At 44.6% G+C, this 17,499-nt stretch overlaps 1 protein-coding gene across 8 annotated transcripts in view; it reads right to left on the reverse strand.

The window, feature by feature from the left end:
- CALN1 (calneuron 1) overlaps positions 1–17,499 on the reverse strand; it is a 631,046-nt gene that overhangs the window by 603,358 nt on the left and 10,189 nt on the right. For 4 of the 8 annotated variants that reach the window (XM_074328464.1, XM_074328472.1, XM_074328461.1 and 1 more), the window contains exon 2: positions 8,907–8,982. The exons of 2 other annotated variants lie outside the window; for them this stretch is intronic. The gene's annotated coding sequence lies outside the window, so the exon portion shown is untranslated. Of the gene's footprint in view, positions 1–3,363; positions 3,426–8,906; positions 8,983–17,499 lie in introns of all 8 variants that reach the window. 2 more of the 8 variants (XM_074328467.1, XM_074328462.1) reach the window with 1 other exon arrangement.

Consider the following 17,499-nt stretch of genomic DNA (forward strand, 5'->3'; position numbering starts at 1 on the left):
ACCCTCAGGAGACCCAGGAGACACTGCCTCTGGGGTAGGACGGTACCTATGACCACCCCACAGGGGACACATGTGCCATGTGAGAAGGGTTTTGCATGTTGATGTCCCACATCACCTAGGCATGAGAAGGAGGCCTCACATTTTATAATCCAGCTTCTCTGAGAAATACATGCATCCAAATTTGTGCCCTCCTGCCAGCCCATGGGAGGGGCCCAGTTTCCTGACCTGAGCAGGAGTCCCCAAGATTGGCCAACTCCCAGGAAAGGCGGCAGAGAAACACCAGCACCAGCCTCTGTCATGTGTCAAATTCCAGACTGAGAACCCTTGTTTTGAAGGATTTTAAGATGATACTTCTGAAGTACAAATTTCCAGTTATAAAAACAGTCATGGGGATGTACGGTACAGCATAGGGAGTAGAGTCAGTAATATGTAATAACTATGTGTGGTGTCAAATGGGTACTAGACTTACCAGAGTGATCACTTCATAAGTTGTGTAAATGTCTAACAACCATGTTGTACACCTGAAACTAATGTAATATTGTATGTCAACTGTAACTGAAAAAAAAAAAAAAAAGACGATTCTGCTGAGCAGCTCTTCCAGGCTCCCTCTCCTCCATATGCAAGTGCATACAGGGCTGTCATGCAGGGACTCTGGTCCCGCTCCCCACATAGGAACACAGGACATGGTGAGGCCAAAAAGGAACACCCACGGAGCCACAGATAGGGGAGTCACCAGTATATTCTCGCTGGTGGCTGAGTTGGAGACACGGGAAGCAGGAGCCACATGATCCACAATCCGCTGTCTGCTTCTCTGCCAACCAACCCGACTTGCTAACTGCAATCTGCACTTGCTAGCTTAGCCACGGCAGTTATATCAGTGGCTAATGGCTCACTGGTTACAGCTGACGGCCAACTAGTTACAGCTGATGGCCATCTACTACCTGAACAGCACCTTTCCACGTGAGGCCGAGAGCCTGGAAACTGCTCTCTGGGACTCTGTCCCCACAAGGGCCAACCCATCAGCTCCCCCAGGCTCCTAAAGCACTCCCCCAGTACAGTGCTAACAGCTGGGCTTTTACATGTTTCAAGTATTTTAAGGTTTAAAATTCCTAGAATTGGGGGCAAAACCTTTACTGCCCTGACGTGATGGCACTTGTAAATTGTGAAGATGAACTTTGGACAAGCTTTGGACAAGCCACCAGGGTTTCAGAACCATTGCGCCTCCAAAGATAGGAATGTGGTGGAAACCAGGTTTGATTCCATCCTTCTCATTTTCTACTTCTGTTACAGAAGCCCATCCTAGACGAACTGCACAGTTCTCAAGATTCGGGGTGCTGAGGCTGGGCCCACCTCTGATGGTCTCTCAGGGATAAGGCCACTGCACGGAGATTTAATCAACTCAGGCTCCGGGCCTCATGGCATGATCCCTCCAGTAGCATCTACATGGTTTCAGGACCTCAGAGAGGAGAAGCTTGCTACCATGTCTGTCACACCAACACAGTGTCACTGAGGGCTCCTCCTACTCAGTTTCCACAAGGAACTGTGACCCTCCAGCCACAGGAGTCCATGGCGGCGTTTCTCACCAGTCATGAGTTCTAACACAGCTCCAGCACCTCTGTGAATACATTCTCCTTCTGGTGGCTTGGCCATCCTTAATCATGAAAATAATACGTATTATCATTATTATTGCCAATAACATTGAGCGAGTGAGTCTTGTTGCCCATCCTGTTGTGCACTTTGCAGACCATTATTTCATTTAGTTTCTCCTCTCATCCTCACAGCCACCCAGAAAGGAGGAGATATTCCTGTTCCACTGACAGATGAGGAAATGGGGATTAAAAGGTTGCAGAATGTGGCTGATCATGGACCTCCAGAAAATAGCACAGCCGGATTTGAATCCAGGCCTGTCTGTACACAGAGTCCAAAGCATGAACCGCCCACTGCCCCTCTCAGCCCAGGGAGACACTACCTGTTGGCTTTGGGAGAGAGGTTCTAGTAATTGTAATGGCCATCTTCCTCTTTCCAGGATACCCTCTGAAGGAGCCAAACCCATCAAGAACCCCAGCTGAGTTGGAGCAAAATACCTCAGACCAAAGGGGAGCTGCTGCCCGACCTGAGGGCTTCTCTGTTGGGCTATGCTGGCACCCCAGTTTAGGCTGGGAAAACAGGAAGCATTTTCTGTGTTTGTCTTCCATGAAATGAAGGAAATGTGGCAGGATATAAGGTCCAGACTTGAGTCCACTTACCCTGTGACTGAATGGAGGAGCCCCACCTGGCTGAGTGACCAGAAGGGGGTCTGGGCCCAGGCCACCAAGGCCTGACAAGGCTCTTGGCCCATCTGATATCTGCTAGATCCCTACATGAAAAACTGTGAGCCTGAACTTCCCAGGCCAAGCTTCAGAGAAAGACAGACAGGGCTGGGCAGGGCTGTTCTGCTGTGACCTCTGGGCTGCACTTATCACCGTGGAAGTAGCCTCTTGGGGACCACTCTGTCACCTTCATCCAGGTGTTGGTTCTGGGAACAGTGACCAGCTATGCTCAGCACTGACCCTTGGTACTGGCTGCTCATCCAGACTCTTCACTGCTGGGGCCCATTGCCCACAGTCAGTGGGCCCTGCTGTGGGTGCCACTTTGCCCAAACCTCTGTCTTCCCCACCTGGATGACCATAGCAGGCTGCTTCCATTCCTGCCTGTTCCCTACAGAGACACAGCAGTCTTTTGAAAGCATAAAATAGATCACAGCATGCCTCGCTTAAAATCCTGCTGTGATTTCTCATCATCTGTAGAATGAAACACCAACGCTGCACCATGGTTTCTGAGGCCCTACGTGATCTAGTTCTTGCCTACCTCTCTGATGATCTGCTGTCTTGTTCCCACTGCCTAATCCCTGCCTCTCCAACACACCAAGCTCCCTCCTGCCTCAGCATGTATATTACCTGATGTTCCCTCTAGGGCACACATGGCCAGATCCATTAATGTCTGGCTTCTCCTTATCATTCAAGTCTCAGTTCAATGTAACCTCCTAAGAGAGGCTCTCCCTAATCATTTGGGTGAGGTATCCCCTTCACATACACACTCCAGACCCCTTCTGTCTTATTTTATTTCCATTATAGCATTTATCACTATCTGAGATAATCTAATCTATTTACTTATTTGCTAAGTGTAGGAGTTCTACTTCTAATAATCACAGAGTAGCTCATAATAGATTATCCTACAAATAGCAATCACAAATTCTGGGCAATATGTAAAAGACAATGCCCAAAAGGCACTGGAGAGTGACCAAAAGCAGGAAGAAACTGAAGGAGACTTGATAATTGAAAGTTAGAAAGGCACCAGCTGATGACCCATTTTTATGGCTCTCACCTGAGGGCAGCTCCCTCCCCTCTTCACTCTCACACTGTCACAGGGCCCTGTGAGACTGATGGCTGTTGAGGAATCAGAAAACAGATTTCAGGGCATCACCAGCAGCTAGAAAGTATGAGGGATACTCTGCAACAGAGAGAATCACAGATGGGGAGACCCAAATAGCATAACTCTGCCAGACTTCTGGTCAACTCCCAAGCTATACACAACTGGGGCAAGACTCATGCAGACCAGCTAAGCCTCAGAGAACAGACCAGACACTTTAGCTGATGTCCAGCTAAATTAACTTCCTGCTAAAACAAACAAATTGGAAAACAAATCAATACTCTGCAGATGAATATAATAGAACCCAGAGTCTCTACAACATATCACTCACAAAATCCAGGGCACAATTCAAAATCACTGGATGTATAGACAAACAGGAAAATGTGACTCCTACTCAAGAGAAAGGGCTATTGATGGATACTAACCTCAAGTTGAATCAAATTTTGGAATTAGCTCAAAGTTATAAAAGAAATATATGCTAAATTTTTATTGTCTCTTTCATCATTAGAATGTGAGCTCTGTAAGAGCAGAAACCTTATCACTTCTGTTCCTTTCTCTATCCCCAGCACCTAGAAGAGAAAATGGTATGTGGAAAGTGCCCTAAAATATGGATGTGGTATAAAGCAAGATTGTATTTTTTCCTCCTTGTTTTCTATGTTATAACTTGAGGCCCCTCCTAGATGAACTGAACAATGACAGAAAACAGAATGATCATTATTCACTTTTGAACAGCGGGCATAATTTTGTGGTCATGAATTAGTAGAGACTGTTGTAGACAAGTGGCTTTGATCTCTAATTATTGCCAAAAAGAAAGCATGTAGGTCAGCTATTTTGAAAGCCAATGTCAAACCCATTTTTCAAAAAACAATCTTCATCACTGAACTACCTTAGAGTAAAAAAATATGTATATAAAGTTAGCTCATTCCAGAAACCTAGGTGTTTAATTTGTTGGCACTTTATATCAGAGGAAGTTTAAAGTTAAACATAACTGTTTTTTATGAAGAAATTAAACACTAAGGTAGTTTTTAGATTTTTCAGGATTAAAAGATTTTTGCTACTGTTGAGTTTGGGGAGTCTTAAACACTTGATCTGGACTTTACACAGGACTTCTAATTCTCCTTGAGTTGTTTCACAGCCCTGCTCCTAGGCAGGCTGATTTCAAAATGTGTAACAGCTGGTTTTTCCAGTAAAGATGCTGCAGTAGGTAAACACTATGCTTACCTTCTCTCACAACCACATCAAAATTACAACTAAACTACAAAACAACCAGCATTGAGAGTGGCCTAAAATCTTGCTGAACCAAAGCCCTACAACTAAGGACATGTAGAAGAAGCCACCTCAAGACTGGTAGGAGGGGCAGAGAAGCAGAACAGGCTGATCTCACACACATATGTGTGACCATTAAAACTTGGGAGGGATATCTCAGGTGCCGAGGTTTCATCCAGAGGAGAGAAGGTTCCCAGCCCTTCCCCAGCCCAGAGTTCCAGTGTGAGAGAGAGAAGTCCCCATAATTTCTGATTGTGAAAATCAGCGGAGATTGTGACTGAGTGAGACGGAGGATGGCTGGAGTCCCAGGCAGTCCTTTTAAAGAGACGATGCATGGACTTAATTACCAACAGAATCACTGGCTTTGAGCTCCAGTGCTGGAGCCGCAGTTGGAAAGATGGTAGGGACATATGGGGGGTGGGGAGAACTGAGTTATGTGGCTTCAGGAGGGGCTGGAGGGTCAGCTTTCTCCTGGATGGAGGAGCTGGCAGAGGCCATTTTTCTTTTGTTGAGCCCTTCCCCTTGCCTGTGTGCAGACACAGGTGGCTGCCATATCTGAGTCTCCATCAAACTGACTGACACTGTTGGCTCCAACTGGTGATTGAAGACCCTACCCCACCCAACTTTCAGACACAACCAAGCCTTTTCCAGAGACCTTTTCATACAAACCGCCTGCCTTGGCTCATTCTGTAGATTTTCCTAAGGTCTCTCAAAGGTTCGCAGAACCGAAACAAGTAGCAACTGGCTTGAGCATGTCCTCTACCTCTGGCTGAGAAGCCCTAAGCCTGGAAAGCCTGGTTCTAACCTTGGCCTGTCAAGCAACTTCCAAGCACACGACGGGCAGTGGCCATCTGCAGATTGCTTTGTGGCTCCTGCTGGGTGGCCTCGGGTAGGGCACTGGCTGCAGCTCAACTTGACCTGCAGCAGGTCCCCTCCCAGGTGGCCCTGGGGCTGGTGTCCCCAGTTGTGAAATAAGCTGGAGAATCACTCAGCTGCCTTCAAGGATGACACACCCAAGGGGAAGATTGGGCAGGCACTAGAGCCCTGCTGAGGTAGATCCTGCTCTATAGAGTCAGCCCCTGCACCACAACTCCTCCACTATAGTCATGGCCACTGCTCACAAGAAATGAACCCAGAGGGTCAGTCCCTCACATTTACATACAAATAGCAAACGATTCTCAACTATAAGAGGAGGGCACACACGACCCACACAAGGGATATACCTGGAGTATATGGCTTAGGTGACCAGGGAGACTGCACCATTTAGCTTCACAGCATAACTACTACATAAGGCCACTCTACTAAGACCAGGAGACTTAGCAGCCCTACCTAATACATAGAAAACAACACAGGGAAACAGCCAAAGTAGGGAGACAAAGAAATATGTCTCAAATAAAAGAATAGAACAAAGTTCCAGAAAAAGAACTAAACAAAATGGAGACAAGTAATCCACCAGATACAGAGTTCAAAACACTGGTTATAATGATGCTCAGTGATCTCAGTGAGAACTTCAACAAAGAGATAGGAAACATAAAAATGGAGACAGAAAACATAAAAAAGAACCAGTCAGAAATAAAGATTATATAATGGAAATGATGAATACATTAGAGGGAATCAATAGTAGCTTAGATGAAGTAGAGGATCAAATCAGCAATTTAGGAGATAAGGTAGCAGAAAACACCCAAACAGAGTGGCAAAACGGAAAAAGAATCCACAAAAAATGAGGACAATTTAAGGGGCCTCTGGGACAACATCAAATGTACCAATATTCCCATTATAGGGGTACCAGAAGGAGAATAGAGAGCAAGAAATTGAAAACCTATTTGAAGAAATAATGATGGAAAACTTTCCTAACCTGGTGAAGGAAATAGACAAATAAGCCCAGAAAGTGCAAAGATTCTCAAACAAGATGAACCCAAACAGGCCAACACCAAGACACATCATAATTAAAATGCCAAAGGTTAAAGACAAGGAGAGAATCCTGAAAGCAGCAAGACAAAAGCAGTTAGTTACCTACAAGGGAGCTCCCATAAGACTGTCAGATGATTTCTCAACAGAAACTTTGCAGGTTAGAAGGGATGAGCAGGAATTATTCAAAATGATTAAAGTCAAGGACCTACAACCAAGATTACTCTACCCAGTGAGCTATCATTTAGAATTGAAGGACAGATAAAGAGCTTCTCAGACAAGAAAAAGCTAAAGGAATTCATCACCACCAAACCAGTATTACAAGGAATCTTAGAGGGACTTCTTTAAAATGAAAAAAAATAAATAAAAAATATGAATAATGAAATGGCAATGACTACATACCTATCAACAATTACTTTCAATGTGAATGGATTAAATGCTCCAATCAAAAGATAGGGGAGCTTAATGGATAAGAAAACAAGACCGTTACATATGCTGCTTAGAAGAGACTCACTTCAGAACAAAAGACACGCACAGACTGAAAGTACAGGGATGGGAAAAGATAATTCATGAAAATGGAAACAAACAACAACAACAACAAAAAGCTGGGGTAGGAATACTTATATCAGATAAAATAGACTTTAAAACAAAGACTATAACAAGAGACAAAGGACCTAGTAATCTCACTTCTGGGTATTTATCCAAAGAAACCCAAAATGCTATTTCAAGGGGACATGTGCATCCACATTCATTGCAACATAACTTTTTTAATTAAAGTTTATTGGGGTGATAATGGTTAGTAAAGTTACATAGATTTTAGTGTACAATTCTGTAATACATTATCTATATATCACATTGGGTGTTCACCACCTAGAGTCAGTTCCCCTTCCATCGCCATATATTTGATGGTTTACCCTCATCTACCACCCCTCTCCCCCCCTTACCTTCTAGTAACCACTAAACTATTGTCTGTGACTATGAGCTTTTGTTTCTTTGTTTGTCTTGTTCCTTTTTTCACTGCAACATTATTTTCATTAGCCAAGATATGAAGGCCACCTGGGTTTTCCTGAATGGAAAATAGATAAAGAGGTTTTATATATATATATATATATATATATATATATATATATATATATATATATATATATATATATATATACTGGAATATTACTCAGCCATAAAAAAGAACAAAATCTTGCCATCTGCAACAACATGGATGGACCTAGAGGGTATTGTGCTGAGTGTAGTAAGTCAGACAGCAAAAGACAAATGTCATATGATTTTACTTATAAGTGGAGTATGAAGAACAAAATAAACAAACAAATGAAACAGAAACAAACCTATAAATACAAAGAAATTTTGATGGTTCTCAGATGGGAGGGTTGTTGGAGATGGATGAAAAGGGGAAGAGTTTAAGAAGCACAAATTGGTTGCTACATAGTAGTCATGGGGATGGAGGGTATAGCATAAGGAATATAGTCAATAATATTGTAATAACTATGTATGGTGTAGATGGGTACTAGATTTCTTGGGATGATATTTGGGAGGGGTTGAAGTAGGGTGAAAGATGTGAAGGGATTAAGAAATACAAATTGATAGATAAAAAATAGTCATGGGGGTGAAAGTATAGGTAATATAATCAATAATATGGCAATAACTATGTATAGTGCCAGGTGGGTACTAGTCAGGGGGAGCACTTCTTAAATTATATAAATATCTAACCACTATGTTGTACACGTGAAACTAATATAATATAGTATTGAATGTGAACTCTAATTGAAAATTTTTTAAAGGGGGGGAAAGATAAAGAAGAATAAGAGGTTCAAATTTCCAGATATAAAACAAATAATTCTTGGAGATGTAATGTACAGGAAATATAGTCAATAATATTGTGATAGCATGGGACAATGTCAGATGGTTGCTGGACTGAAGGTGATCACTTTGTTAGCATAGGGAATATAATCAATAATATGGTAATAACTCTGTATAGTGCCAGGTGGGTACTGTTGAACAATTATGACATACACCTGAAACTAATATAATATTGTATGATAGCTATATTTTAATAAAAATCTTTTTAAAAACACCAGAAAAAAGAATATGTAACAACCCTCAGGGTGTAGGCACTGACCAGTCAAAATGGAAGCTAGTAGAATAGCAACCAATCAGAAGAGATGCCAGCTCTAAGGAACTGGTCTCGCAGTCGCTATCCTGAATGGCACTCTTTTCAGGAGGTGTCCTGGTCACCTCCTCAGTTTTCATGAGAGGATTTCAGTGCCACCCCCAGCTCCACCAACTGTTAAAACATATGGACTTATACCCACCCAGCAGCCCAGGGACGCGGTCCTCCAAGTACTTGTCAGGAAGAATTAGCTCAAAAGTCGTTGCCCAGTGTTCACACTGTGGGAGAAAACAACAACCTATCAAATTAAGTCGATCCAATTTCCTAAACCATGATTTTTAAGCTATTATTAGCAGTGGGGACTCTTCTTCAAGTAAATCTTATGAGGAACCCCAATATGAAAAATTACAGAAACAAAGTTGAGGGTTTGGGGTAAATAAACCCTCAGTGTACCCCCATCCTTTGCCCATCATTTACCATCCCAACACACACACACACACACACACACACACACACACACACACCTTAAATACTGCAGCAGCCTCTGACATCACGCCATGGAACACTCATCCCAAGAACAGCTAGAAGGAAAGTCAGTCTGTCATAGATAACCTAAACCCCGATTAAGATTGACTCAGACTTTCAGAGAGTGTGTTGGGGCGGCTATATCCCCATAACCACCCCCCATCTTAAGGCATGTTCCAAGAAGAACATTAAATTAAATGCCCTATTAAATTCCTTGCTATATGGACAGTGAAGCTGCTCACAGGTCCTGTCTGTGAGGACCCAGGGGAATACTTGTCTCTGCCTCCAGGAACAGGAATAGCTGTGCCTTTTCTGAGCACTTGGCTTGTTTTCATTGCATGGACACTGGGTCTGTAATAAGGACAGTGTCTGTGTTGGCTAAGAGAAAGCTCAGGACCGCCCCAGAGTCCCACCCCTAGCAAGTATACAGGGTCTATTGTCATAAAGTTTGTGTGTTAACCTCATGCCTGGACCCATTCTTGCTTTCCCTGTCTTGTTTTCCCTTTGTGTTGTTTTCTTTGTCCATTTAATTTTCATTTATGTATGTCTTGCTGTCGGATATGCATCTTTGCAAACCACCTTGTACCCTCTCTGGGGCAAGGTGGAGAATATATAGGTGGATCCTAAAGTGGGGTTTCTGTGCGCACCATGGCTGTCTTCTGCTGGCCACTTTACAATCCACTTCAGCAGGCACCAGCTCTCACACTGGCAGTTTCCCTGTCCTTTAAGCTAGGAAATCCTTTGCCAGGCTTACAAGATGATGCTGATGAACTAACTGGATTTCACTTTGTCACACATTGATGTAGTCTTGTTATTTTCTGTGTGCGCGTCACCTCCATGCCAGGGGAGGTGGGAAAGGAATAAATCCAACCCTCTGCTTGAATCCGAATATTTGTTACTTCTCCCTATGTGCCCGCATGGACCACCTTTAGGCTTTCATAGAGCAGAGCGAAGAAAAGGGAGGATTTGGAGTGTTGGACAGTCATTGGAGCCTAGGTTTCTTACATTTCTGCTGGTATTTCATTTTCTCCAAATCAGTGACTGGAAGGAGGAAAACAACCTGCACCATCTGATCTAGGTCACCTTGCCCACACCTTCCCACTCTAGTGACAGTCCTAGTGGATTCACTAGTGTCCCAACAAAGGCAGTACATCCACAGGAAAGCAGGGCCTCACTCCCTGGGTACACCCCAGCTCTTAAAGTGATGGTGACCTCTGAGGCTCACACACAGGGAGTAACTAGGGACAGGCTGGAGAAGAACCTCTCCCAGAGGGACTGGAAACCAAGGAAATCTCCCACACTGGCCCTGGGTTTTCAGTTCATATGGACCCCACAGATCATGGCAAGGCTGGGAGCCCCCAACATCATGCCCAATGTCCCCAGTACCCCAAGATGGTGCCTGTGGTTCCTGGATTTTCTGGGTGGACATGCACAGTGCGTCCTTAGGGCTACTCCAAGGCACAGTGGCAGAGACACAAGAACACTCAGCCGTGGTGTTTGGGAAACATGCTGAGCTTCTCTTTTCTACTTTTTCTCAGGTGGAGGTGTCTCCTGCTTCAGGTGAATTTACAATTGAGCTGGTCTCAGGGTGGCAATAGGACCCAGACTAGGAAACCAATAAGAATGCCATTGAGAAACTCAAAAGCATCTCTTAGGAGTTGGGAACCAGAGTCAGCACAGCAACCTGGGACCTGATTCACACTGTGCACAGGAAGCCACCCCTCTTCCTGAGAGCCCTACACAGCATCTCTCTCTCTGCAACAGAGGAAATGGCATCCGCCAACTTCCCACAGTTAAACAGCAGGGTAAAGGCGCTAACCTCATTTCTGGAGCATGCTTGGGAGGCCTGGACAGCCACTGACCAGCTCTTCAGTGAAGGGCCAATGAGGAAGCAGCCTTCACTGAGCTGAGGAAAATTTGGCACCTTCATCTCGTTCCCAAAAGGCAGAATAGGAAACAGGCCTACGGATATGCAGAAGAGAAAGTGTGGAACCCATCTGCGGCAGCTCTCCCGAGCTCAAGCTTGAACATTCGGTCCCAGGATTAGAGAGGGTGAGTAAGAGGGCCTTGCGCATAAACACTGGAGAAACACAAGGTCCCATCTATGCACGCCTCCTCCAGGACCTCCTGGAGGGGACAGATGGGCTCCCCGCCCCTGGGGCCGTGCCTTGCAGGCCTGGGCATCAGCATCAGGGAGAGGCCAGCATGTGCTCCATGAATTTGTGAGTTTGCTACCCCACCGGGATTCTGCAGAACACCAGGAGCCAACTGCTGGCCTCCCTTTGACAGTCACTTTTCATCTTCTTTGCCTTCAGGCTCAGGCAAACACACACAAGTGAAAATCAGTTAATAACTATGCACATTTTATAATAAATTTTAACAATTTAAGAGTCTGGTACAGCTTTATTATAGTTTTTATTTCAGCACACTAATTCAGTGCGTAATAACCTGCCAGAGACACAGAACTCACTTGGCATATGCTCTGAGCACCAAGATAATGGAATATGCGGAAGAAAAACCTTGGGTCACACCCAGAAAGGCACCCCTCCCTCACTGGGGACTGGCAGGGGAGGCAGCTCTCAGACTTGCTGGAAGTGGAGTGGAATCTCTGAGCCCCAGCCTGGGCAGACCAGCGGGTTTCCCTGTGACTCTGTCCCCACGGCGGGGGGTGGGGGTGGGGCTGTAATAGCCCAGACTGTGTGTGTTTAACAACAACCTGACTCTGCCAGGATTAGCTTCAGTGCAGCCTGCCCCACTGCATTCCTGGGATCTTTGGAGCTTGGAAGGTGGAGTGGGTCATCTCTCAGGGCTGGCAGCTGGCCACCCCACCCCACGCAGGCCTCACATGAGGGAAATTAGAGCAGCCCAAAGGAAAAGCTCTTAGGAGCCAGGTCCAGCTTTCCTCCCTCCTCCTCCTTCCTCCTGCCTCCCTCCCTGCCACCCCTGCACCAGCACATCCTAGCAGTGTTCCCAAGTGTGGCCCCCGGACCACTAGTGTCTACATCACCTGGGAAGCTGTTAGAGATGCAAACTCTTGCCCCCACCTTGGTCCTGCTAAATCTGAAATTCTGGGGGTGGAGCCCAGGGAATTTCTTTCTTAACAAACCCTCCAGGTGATTTGGATTCATGCTGAAAGCTGAGAAACACTCAAGTTTAAGGGATCAACAGGGATAGTTCTGGAAATGCCTACTGAAGCTATGATCAAGCTGTCAGAGATCTGGGGGTTAGCTCTGGAGCTGCTGTCTCTACCTTGATGGGAAAACACGAGCCTCAGTGTCCTCGTTTGGAAATAAGGACACAGACTGTACACTCACTAAGGCCCCCTGCAGCCCTGACCTTCTGGGACAGATGGCTGAAATAAAATCCAGCAGCTACCCCACAGTGTCCCTCCCTTTAGGGCGAGGCCAAATTGGATCACATCCTAGAGCGGCCCCCCACAAAATGGGCGGTTACTAAGGGCCATCTTGGCTTCAAAACAAAGAACAATGGCAAGGAAAGGAACCCATGACCAGAAAAAGTTAGAGAGGGAGAAACCAAGTTAGACTGTGTGTGTGTGTCTGTCTGTCTCTGTGTGTCAGTGTGTGTGCATGTGTGTGTGAGTGTGTGTGTCTGAGTGTATGTGTCTGAGTGTATGTGTTTGTGTGTGTGTGTGTACATGCAGTATAAGAATTTATCTAGGTCCTTGCTTCTTTTTCTTTTCTCTCCCCTTTTTCTCTCTCCTCTCTCTTGACTACCTATTTCTCCAAGAACGTGATTAAGTCTCTCCTGTTCTATTGAGAAATAAGCAAAACACTTCCTTAAATTTTATGCCTTTCTTTGCCTACCACCCTTTCTCTCCAATCTGTGAGAAGGGGCCTTCTTGAAATAGAGATCTCCACTCAAAGCCATCACTTCAACGCTCCAATTCCATTCTTGACCTCCTTCGATCTGGCTTCTGCCTCCATCACTCCAGGAAACCGTGCTAGCTGCCTCCTACTTTCCAAACCCCAGGGTCACTCCCCAGCTCCCATGTCACTTGATCTCTCTGGCATCTAACACACCGTGTTCTCCAGGTTCTACCTCTGTCCTTTGTCAGGCTTCAAATGATGCTGAATAACTACCCTTTTTTATAGTTAGTTTCTAATTTTATATTTTGTATTTCATTACATACACACACATGTGTATTTGTTATCCAAAATATGGAAATAGACGAGGTATAGTCTAATTTTTTTCAGTGTCTCTTAAATGAAACTCCAGAAGAAAATATTCTTTTAGAATTAAATGCCAGAAAACTTGTTTTCCTTGCGTATCATCTCATGGACCATGAAACTCAAAAAGTAATTCCCAAAAAGCTTGAAACAGTCAAATTGATCATTTCAGTCCCTGTGGCAAGTACTGAGTGGAAATGATGACAAAGGAAGGGCTTTGGGTATGAATAATGTTGAGCAATGTCTTATTTCTTGGTTTGGGTGATGGTGAGATAGGGTGTTCCATTTGTAAAAAAGTATGGGGCCATGTAATTATGATATAAGAACTTTTTAGATATATATTATGCTTCAGGAAATTTTTTAAAGGAATTTCCATTTTCCTTTTTCTGACCAGGAAGTTCTGATCAGATTGATGGCTCAATTATATTCTTATACAACCATTTCACCTTTACGCATTCTATCTTGTTTTTTGTGTGTTTTTTTTGTTTTGTTTTTTGGATCTTGCTCTTCTATCCTAAATTGTATTTTCCTTGGTACAAAATTTTTAACCTCAGTTTTTGATTATATATTTTATGTGCCATTATATATTATATATTATATATTATATGATTTATGAAGGTAGAAAAGGTAGAAGTAAATAGATATTCTTTCAAGTAGGGTGAAGTCTATTTTTTGACTCTACATCCTTCATGCCTGGCATATATTAATAGTAATTGTTTGATTAACGCTGAAAGAAAGAAAAGTTTATTTGTAAAGGAAAAGAGAAAAATAGGATAAACGCAAATGGAGCACTTAGGAGTCAAGAAAGCATTATTTTTAAGATGACAGAGACCTGAGCAGATCTCTAAGGAGGTGGGAAGAAACCAGGAGAAAAGGATAAGCTGAAAATGGGGTGAGTGATCTATGAACCTCGCTGAGAGGAGAGGAGAAGAGAGGAGAGGAGAGGAGATAGAGTATAGGAAGGGGGTAAATTATCTTAAACAGGAGAGACATTCTTCTTCAGTCTCCCTGGTAGGTTTCTCCTCCTGTTTTTAACCTGTAAATAGTTGTAATGCCTCAGAATTCAGTCCTTAGTCCTGTCCATCCATCATCCATCTCCTGATCTCATCTGACACAGCTTTCAACACCATCTGGATCCTGACACTCCCGAGGCTCTGGACCCCGCCCAGATCTCTGCTGTGAGCTCAGGACTGCCTGCTCAGTGTCTCTGCTGGAATGCTCAACAGGTGTCTCAAAGTGAACATGACAAACACCAAACTCCTGATGTTCTCCTTAACCTGCTCTACAGACAGTCATTTCCACTGGAGGCCAAAGAAGAGTGAGTCATCCTTCACTCATCTCCTTCTCTCACACAACTATCTAACCCATCAGCAAATTCCATTAGAGAGGGAGAGAGAGAGAGAGAAGGAAAGAAGGGAAAAAAAGAAAAGAATAGAATAGAAAAAAGAAGCCAGAATCCTAGCACTTTTCTCACTTCCTCACTTCCCCCTTGTCCAGCTACCATCCCCTCCCTGGGATTTTTTATTTACCTCCTAGCTGACCTTCCTGCTTCACCCTTGCCACCACAATCTTTCCTCAACACAACAGTTAGAACCACTTTAAAACACCTCTCCTCTGCTCAGAACCCAGAGCTAACTTCCATCTCACTCAAAGCAAATCCAAGGTTCTGACAACCCTCCAAGAGTTGTTATTCCAGCCCTGCCTTCTCCCTCATCCCCTTAGGTTGCGCACCCAAGCCCATCACACTCCCTGCACCCTAGCTTCCCTTCTGCTTTATTGCTCTCCCTAACATGCCATTTGCAATTTACAGGCTACCTTTCTGTTGCTTATTTTTGTCTTCCCTGTTGGATGGAAGCCCACAAGAGTTCTGTCTGGTTTGTTCACCATGCATCCTCAGAGCCTAGGACATAGCTTGCATACACTCAATGCTCAAGACATATTTGTTGGATTCGGTCTTCCCAAGTGATTCTCTTGCTTAAAATTTCTCAGTGACTCTTTTCTCCCTAATAATAAAGTCTCATTTTCAGGCACCCAAAGCCCTGTGGAATCTGTCCCCTGCCCTTCTCTCGGTCTCCTCTCCCTCCACACTGTCCTCCCGAACACAGCTGGGGGGAGTTACACACAACGCCCAAAAGTGGCTTTTCCACCTCTGGCTCTGCTGTGCTACCTCCTCTTCCAATAATGCTCGTCCAAAGCTACCTCTTAGACTGCACTCCTGCCTGTCATCGCCTGCACCAGTCTGCAGGGCACACTGTGTACTCCTCTGTCCCCTACTTGGGAGCAGAGGTTCTGTCACTCTTGGGTCGGTACCCCCAGCCCTTAGCCAACGAGACTTTCAGTGAATATTAGATGGTAGTAATGATATTAGTTGTTATTATTATATCCACTTTTCATATATATTTATTAAATCAATGTCTCTCCCCAATAGGTACTGTCTATATACAGACCAACTTATTGATTAATTGATTAATATACTGATTGATTTTTTTCTACACACCCGTGTGACAGGGTAAGTGCCTCTTCCCACCAAGAGCTGATTTCCTTTTTCAGAGCCTCTTCTCTTCTTCAAAGCATGAAAAAGGGAAAGTAGAACATGGTGAGGGAAGGCAGAAGTCCCCTTGGCACTCAGCATGGCTTCAGGGACAGTCCCGGAGTCACAGGCACGGGGGTGCAGGCCCCAGTGTAGGGGACGTTTTTACTACAGTCACAAAAGGACATATTTTAGTCCAAATATATTACAGTCATGGGACTCTTTGATCTCTCTGGCTCAGCTGTATTTCCTAAGAAAACTGAGTGAGAAGTGGTTTCACTAATCATTAAAAATCTCCTCTCTTGAAGGTTAAATGTCCACAGACCTTCATGCCTACATTCAGTAAAGCTTTATGGAATTTCAGCACCATGCCAGGGCCTGTACTAGCCACTGGGAGGGGTGTAATGACACAGAAGGGGTTGTCCTTGCCCTCAGAGAAGGCAGAGTCCAGTGGTCAGTGAAGAAGCCATTGGAGCCATTTAAATGGTTCCAGAAGAAAATTTATTTTGTACCTGCTGTGTGCACAGACTTTAGCCAAATTATTCCATTTAATCCTGACAACTTTACATATTATAGATAAAGAAACTGAGGCTCGGGAAATTAGATAACCACGCACGGGAAGTCGTGGAGCTGAGATTCCAGTACAGGTCTGTCATTTCCTGAAGGCCATGCCCTTTCCCCTCCACAACGCTGGTAATGGGATCCCCCGCTATGGCCATGAAAAAAATACCCATGGACCACAAAACTGTACAAAGTTGCCAGGTCTAAACAAACTCCTTTGGGATCTATTTACAGCTCCTGAAAAACCAGCAGCCATCCAGTAAATTAAAAACAAAACACATACACACATCATTAAGTTGAAAAGAAAAATTGACACAAAGGAACAGTCTACTTATTTCCTTATTGTTCATAGGTCCCACCAGTCCAAGGACACAGTTAGTGACATCCAGCCCAGGCCTCTCTCTGCCCCAGGAGGGATTTTGTGATGCCCAGTTTCTTCTGGAGGAAGAAGTGTGATGACACTTGAGCAATAGTACTGGAGAGGCAAAGGTGTGATGTTTAGTCCCCAAGGGGGCACAGGGAGAATAGCTATGAAAGGAGCCCTGGGTTGAACCCTCTCTCGAGGCGCTCAGGTAGACACCCTGCTTACCACAACTACAGTCCTACTTACGTCCCCAACTCCAGGGGAGAGCCCGACCCTGAGATACCATTCACAGACCAGCTGAAAGCAAACCTGGAAGAGAGCACCAAACCCAGCACGCTGCCCCGTAGGCATCCTCTCCTCATTCTGCTGGGGCTTTCCTCATCCTGCCTCCCCAGTGGCTTTTTGTTTGAGGGACACATCTCTCTCCCTGGCTGCCTCCCTCAGAATCTTCATATTATCACACAAATCTACCAATGGGCACAGTGATTAGGAATTCTATCAAGTTCTTCATTTGTAGGCTTTGAATAGTCTCTCCTAACCAAAGCGTTTCTGTCGTGGCTGAGTTTTGTAATTCTGAGAATATGAATCATTGCACCCACAGTGTCTGGGAGGCAGATATGCTGACTTC

This window comes from Rhinolophus sinicus, linkage group LG03 (assembly GCF_036562045.2).
Source record: "Rhinolophus sinicus isolate RSC01 linkage group LG03, ASM3656204v1, whole genome shotgun sequence".
Taxonomy (NCBI): Eukaryota; Metazoa; Chordata; class Mammalia; order Chiroptera; family Rhinolophidae; genus Rhinolophus; species Rhinolophus sinicus.